The sequence below is a fragment of the Mugil cephalus genome, chromosome 22 (assembly GCF_022458985.1).
Source record: "Mugil cephalus isolate CIBA_MC_2020 chromosome 22, CIBA_Mcephalus_1.1, whole genome shotgun sequence".
Lineage (NCBI taxonomy): Eukaryota > Metazoa > Chordata > Actinopteri > Mugiliformes > Mugilidae > Mugil > Mugil cephalus.
Window position 1 is genome coordinate 11,262,880 of NC_061791.1, and position 7,077 is coordinate 11,269,956.

Below are 7,077 nucleotides of genomic sequence, written 5' to 3' on the forward strand. Positions count from 1 at the left end.
AAGAAGGCAATGAGGGGAGAGAAAAAAAAAATCTCATCCAAATAATTTTCACCCTCTGGGCGCTGAAATGCAAATCACAGATCAAAGAGGTTTGGAATGGAAACTAGCGAGATTGGGAGAGAATATCATCAAGCCGGGGTTATATATGTATGTTCAGGATGTGAGGGAGACATGCTGGACTCAGGTAATGGAGCTGACCTGTACTTGAACACTGCCCCCCACTGCCACTATCATTTTCCCCGCTCGCCTTCTCCCAGGGTTATAGCATGTACAGTACACTAGAAAGTAATTTAGTTTCTCCTCACAGCGCGTTTCCTCCTTTACGTTTCCTCCTGTGCGTGTGTGTGTGTGTGTGTTCATAAAGCCTTTTCATGTGCCGCCGAATGTGCAGTTTACACAAACCTCCTCTCGAAGCGGTGGCAAATTCCCCCCTTGCGTGTTGACACCGAACTTGCAGCTACAGCGGTCTGTCGCCCTGCCGGTTCCTGAGCGGCTCTGGAAAACAGATTCATGTCAGGAAGGAAAGTCACAGAGCAGCAGCAGCAGCAGGAGCAGCAGCGACGACAACAACAACCAGCGCCGGAATGTGCGTCTAACTTTACCAGCTTTTCGAGCGTTTGAAATATCTGAGCGGTGTTTGACTTGACGAGACGCGCGAAACAAAAAAAAAATTAAATAAAACAAAGTGTCTCAAGCTGCAGTGAAAACAATGGTTTCTATGCACACACAGATGTGAGAGAACATACTGTAAAGTGGGTGGCACTAAGAGACGGAGACAGAGGCCGAGCTATACATAGAAGCTCAGGGGAAGGATGTGACTGGGAAGGGGCGAGGGAAGACTGTACGAGGAGTCTCCACATTAATGCCTAATTAATGTCTGTCTCCCCGTTAATGTCTGATTAATAATTTATGTCTGACTCATCCACCTGAAGCTGTCATAACTTCTCTTGTATCCTGAAATTAAATGTGACAGCGCTGTCTGGTGGCGACGTGGCCAGCTTCCGACGCGGCGGCAAAGGAAAGGACGTATTGTTTTTTAGGTCAACAAAAGATGGACGTGTCTTTTCATGGTGCGCCGAGAAGATAGAAATCGCAATGTGTCCAACCGGTAGGTGATGGGTTTGTGTTTTTGACCGTGCGTTAGGTGACTTGATTTCCACAGTCCTAACCCTATGTCAGCAAGTGTTAACCTTATGTGAAGTCACCTCAGTGCAACAGATGACGGACTAAGTTAAAGGAGGACATTTTTACGGCGGTTGTAAGCAGACCATTGACCAAAACCATCGACCTAGACCAGACCAGACTGGTTTAGGAACAACTCAAAAAACACAAAAAACAACACAAGGCTCCAAATTCACTAGATCCCAAGCAGATCGTTGTACCTTCTACCCTTTATTACACCCACCAAGGATCTGCCATATTTGCCAAATAGTTTGGTATCTGAGTAACAGCGAAATAGTCATATACATCATCTGAGCGCCATTCGATTGATTTTATTTACTAAAAAAATGGCTACCATAAGAGAAGAACATAGTTTCGATAGTATTGTATAGGATATGTAAAACTTTTGGCAGCAACACTACTTTAAAGGACAGTTAACAATGATTAAGGCCTTAGGCCAGAAGACTACCGGTCAGGGCTTCATCCTGCAGCAGGATAATGACCTGAAACTTTATTCCGAGCTACACCAGAACGACCTCAGGATAAAAACCAGACGGAAAGCTTGAAAACATGGAGCGGACCGTGGCCCGGTCTCTGGACTTCAACCCCACGGAGCTGGTTTGCGATGAACTGGACAGAAGAGTGAAAGCAACATTTCTGGGAACTTCTGCAACTAAACTGGGAAGAAAATAGAAAGAAAGAATGTCACAAGTGTGTTCACGCGTTGAATCAGCCACAGATTTGATGAGTCGAAAGTTTAGAATATATTTTAGGTTACAGATTGATTTCATGATTTATTTATTTTTAACTTCAGTTGTTTATCTGGTCTATGCTTTCATTTCAGAGTAAAATGAGACATTAAACTGCATACATAGAAACAGAAATAATGGAGTGTTCTTAAAGTTCTGACCCTTTGTGCCACATAATTTGTTACTCTGGTTGGGGGAAATTTGGACTTGCATGCTTGATAGTTTAGACAAGCAGCATCCTGGGATTGTGGGCCGCCCCACGTTCACACAAGTAACTTCCTGGTGCGTCCTCGAATAGAAACTGCACTCGGTCAGAGACTGATGACGTTTCCAGAGTCCAGACAAGAAGCTGCTCTGTAAAGCGAAGGCTAATTTTGCAAAAGCTCTAGTATCTCTTTTTTTTTTTTTTTCTCCAGAAACAGAGCAGGTATTCTAGTCGTGCTTCTCCGGACGCCATCTGCACCAAAGCCTTCGCACTCATGTGGCTTAGCGGTTCGTGGCGCCTCGACTCCGGCCGCCGCAATATTCTAAACACAGCTGCTTTTTATGGTCGGTCAGCACAACCTGCGCAGGGCCGCGCTCAGCCTCCACTCCTCAGCTGTAGCCTCCTCCTGGTATTTGCCTTTGAATGTAAATCCCTAATCCTCACATCTTTCCCTTTCTTCCTTTCCTCCCATCTTCTCGTGAACCTCTCCGTCCCCTCGTTACCGCCGTTTTTTTTCCCCCCCCCCCCCGCCCGGTGTCACCTGTAATCTGATTACTTCACGGCAGAATTAGTATGTATATTTAATGCCGCTTTTTTTCCTTCTTCTCCTTCTTCATCTTTCTCCTCTCTGTCTTTTATTCTTTTTAAATCTTGATGAGTGATGCAGGGGAGGAACGGAGATGGGGTGGGGTTGCTCCACTTGCATGTCTGGCGGATATGCCAGGGCCATGCTAATAAATGACAGCTGATTTATGCGTCTGTATTCTTTTATTTATAAAAAAATAGCAAGCGGGCTGATTTCTGATATTAATAATACAAGTGGATCCACTTTGATTAGGCTTCTGCGGAGAGCTGTGCATATTCAGCATTACAATTAAAGCCTCTGATGTGAAATAGGAATGACACGCTAATGAAGCGAGCTAGCGAGCCTGAACCGCGACTGTCCAACAGCATTACGGCCCATCTTGGATGAAGAGTAATTATACGAGGAACACTGAAATGTCATTAAAAATCTTCAGTAAGTGATTTAACCCACCATTCCTCGCTAATGCTAGATATTTCTTCTTCTTCTTCTTCTTGTTTTTTCTTCTCTTTACCACCCCCTCACAACCCTCACATGATCAACTCCCAAGGTTTCCCTCTCTGCTCCGTCTTCTTCCCCCCTTTTCTTTCTTTTCTGCAAACTTCTCCCCCACAAAAGTTCCACAAAATAAGAAAGAAAGAAAGAAAGAAAGAAAGAAAGAAAGAAAGAAAGAAAGAAAAGAAAGAAAAGGAACCACTTAAATGCAAACATATTGAGATTTGAGACGTACAGCACGGATGCATTGTCCTAATTTAATTTCTCAGTGGTGCCGGTGGTAGTAGATAATTGAAATCATTCCATTATAAATTCCATTATGAATTGGTGATTAAGGCCAGATGTGATTGCCATGGATTAAAGATGATAGTTGTGATTTTTTTTTTTTCCTCTCCGCGTAACCTTTCCAGCCACCTGCACTCCACCCGCTCTGAAAAGTGCCGCGTTGATCGCGAGTAAACGCGTAAAAAAGAAAACAAAAAAAACAAAACAACGCGCTTGTGGAAAAAAAAGAGGCGATAAAGGGGGAAGAGTGTGTTTGAGGGGAGCGTTTCTTCTAAGAGGATTTAGATAATCTGATTCTCCTCCTTCACTCTTGCTTGATGTGCTCATTTTCACCAGAGATTTTCCCAGCAGCCTCGGAGGGTTGCCGCCGCATCCGCCGGTGCTGTTGTTGTTGTTGTTGTTGTCGCGAAAGCATAAAGCAAACAAACAATGAGTTGTATCGTGTTAACATATCATATTCATTAGGGCCATTGTCTCTTTGTGCCAGCGTGCCCGAGATGAGGATAGAGGGAAGGGGGGGGGGGGGGGGGCGATAGGATGTGCGTGCACGTGGCAGATAATGCCACAGGCGAGAATTCATGAATATCAGCAGTTTCTCACCATTTTGTTGGGTTAATCCCTTGTTTCAGTTGGAGAAATAGGCATTTCTCTTGCATACATTACGCCCACCCTGCACAAAGTGAGACGAGTACCTTTACGCCCAGGTTCCTATGATGCGGTGATGAGTGAAGTTTTATGTATCGAGGTCACGCTGTGGGTTTTTTTTTTGTCTACCTCAGCAGCAGCTCCGGAGCAGACATGTGGCAAAAGGGCAAAGGAGATGGGAGTGAGGTTTACTTTAAAAACGCAGTGACCAACGGAAAACGGCGCCGGCGTTGAATGATCTTGTGGGTGTTTTTGTCTTTTTCTGCTGAATCTGAAACCTGAAATCTGAAAGTTTGTGTATATATATATATATATATATATATATATATATATAAAGTGTGGCTTAACTGAACAACAACAACAACAAAAAATTGAACTCAAAACTTGAGACAAACATGTGATGTGATGGATGTGGGGGGACAGTGCCCATTGTGTCACCCGGCTCCACGCAGGCAGGGGGACGGGTGTGCAGGCGTCGAACCGAGCACCATGCCTCCGAGCCATGCAATTATTTTTTTTCCGCACTGCGTCCAATATCAACTTGAGAGCAATGCAAATTATTTAAGACGCGCTTTTCAGGGCTCGCAATTATAATAATGATGATCTCAATTAGCGTTGCCATTGCCTCGGACTATTTAACAGGCAATTTTGCAGCCCGGGGGCGAGGGGTCTTCTGTGGAGCCGACACGCATCGTCAGGTCAGGAGAGGTGGAGAGAGAGAAGGGGGCCGAGACGGAGACGGCACTCTTAATCAATAAACTGAGACTAGAGATATTTACCGCCCAATCCCACAAGGGCACGGTTCATAAATTGACCTAATTGGTCGGCGCTGGAGATGAAATGAATGACGCCGGGATGCGCGGCCTAATTCAGGAGAGTGGGATGTCAGCTAACTTGTACTGAGATGTACTATCACAGAGCAGAGAAGTTCAGGGAGTAGTTTTCTCAAAATGCAGCCATTGTTCTCGAGGCATAAAAAAAAAAAAAAAAAACTTACGTGCGTAGTGTAAAATTAAAGCTGCGACCACAGGTGGAAACAGCTAAACAGGCCGAAATTTAACAAGATAGACTACGTCATAAAAAGTAAATTTGCGTTAAACTGAGTTTTGGTTTTGTGAGTCGATGAGTAGCACAAGCACTGACATTATATAAAGATATACAAACCTTCTGCGACGTCACCCACAGCTTTCCCAAAGACTTGTTTTGAATCTCGGAGAGGGAGGTCGTGGCGGTCGCCATCTTGCCAGGGCCCCACTCCAAACAACTTCCTGCTAGTTCAAAAATGACCAGTAGCACAAGCGGAGGGCCAATGAAACCACGCACTAAATTATACAAATGTTCAAAAGCTAGATATAAGTTAAACATTTGACACATAGAATAGTCATGAATGGAGTACACCAAAGAGGTTATTTGTCCCACGCTGTAAACACATTTATTCTTGCTCTAAAGACGAGTATTTTAACATGTAGGTCTATGTGACTCACTTTTGGAGACAGCCTCAAGTGGTCAATTGAGGAAGTGCAGTTTTCACTTTGGGGTTGTTGAATAAAGCGCACAACTCCCCTGTGAAACCCAACAACGCAGACAAAATATAATGTGGCAATTTCTTAGTTTCTTAAGAGCAAAGAAAATAAAGATAATAGCTGTTTTTCTGTTTCCAGTCTTTGTGCTAAGCTAAGCTAAGTCCTCTGGATGCACATAAGTGGCATCAATCATCTCCTTTAAGTCTCAAAAAGAAACGCCTCCGTCTTAAAACCTCCAACATGATGTTTAGGGCCTAACCCACCATACAGACGAAACAAACAAAGACACAGTGTGGTAACTGCCGAGCGTCATAAGCAAACATCCACAGATTTTGGTTGCTTTCTGAAGCTGACCATAGCTGTTTTTGCATTAAGAATGTTTACGCTAGGCTATGCTAAGCTAAATCTTCTAGCAGTAGGTTTATATTTAGCAGAAAAAAACGTGAGACTGGCATCAGTTTTGTCTAACTCTCAGCCAGAAACTCCAGACACACGTTTCCCTTCCCTTAAAGCATCAGAAACATTCATTTTTAAGAAATTAACCCGTCTCAGAGTGTTCTCCCGTTCCCAGCGTGTCATGTGGTATACTGCACTGCCAGTGTATATTAGTGAGACCCCCACCACACGCACCATTCATGTGGAAAAGGCTTGCACCACCAGCTACCCTTTCTTTTATTCATCGCACTGTAAATAACTCCACTTTATGAAAAGCAGCCAGTGTGACTCACGGATACCTCTCTAACCACAACCCATTATTATTTCATGGCTTTTGAAAGAAGGGTCTATAGCAGGCGCTCTCGCACTTTAATGTCGGAGCTCCCTCTGATGTTGTGTAGTACACAGCGGCCCTTGTTGCGCTCCGTATGCAATCCCTCACTTGAATTCACAAACACTTCCAAGTGCATAAATAGCGCGGAAGGCAAGTGCCTTGCGAGCTAGCTAATGCTCTGGAACGCCATAGCTGAGGAGATAACAGGAGCCTGCCATGCCTGATGCCTGGGACTGTCATTGGGGGGAAGAGAAAGACAAGTGTGTCTGCGCGCCTTTATGAAAAATGCTGTTGTTTTCTGACCCCTCATGGGACATCATATGGTAAAGGAAAAAGAACACGCATCAGCGTTACGATTAAATGACCAGCGGATATGATTCAAAGGGTCCCGCGATGTCCCTGAGCACCCTTCGGAACGTGTAGAAGGCTCTCGGCATACAGACGAGCTAATGGGCAACCCATTGGTCATGGTAGATTCAGTTTGAATCTCAATGAGGGTGTCAGTGTGCGGCTGCTCCATGACCGACAAGGTGTGGTAGGCCTGCTGGAGTTGATTTAGCCACATTGCCTGTCATAGCGCTTTAGCAGTCAACATCCATCAATCGAAGGGCTAAAAAGCATGTTTTTATTCCTTTGAAGTGCCAAGAGGAAACTGCTGTCTC

At 44.5% G+C, this 7,077-nt stretch overlaps 1 protein-coding gene across 2 annotated transcripts in view; it reads right to left on the minus strand.

The window, feature by feature from the left end:
- The window catches only part of mdfic (MyoD family inhibitor domain containing), a 238,441-nt gene extending 233,031 nt beyond the window's left edge, over nt 1–5,410 (minus strand). The window contains exons 1-2 of one of the 2 annotated variants that reach the window (XM_047575094.1): nt 5,288–5,410; nt 403–495 (exon numbers count right to left, since the gene is read on the minus strand). The gene's annotated coding sequence lies outside the window, so the exon portion shown is untranslated. Of the gene's footprint in view, nt 1–402; nt 496–602; nt 628–5,287 lie in introns of those variants that run through there. The other variant, XM_047575095.1, reaches the window with a different exon arrangement.
- Nucleotides 5,411–7,077: the final 1,667 nt, after the last annotated feature.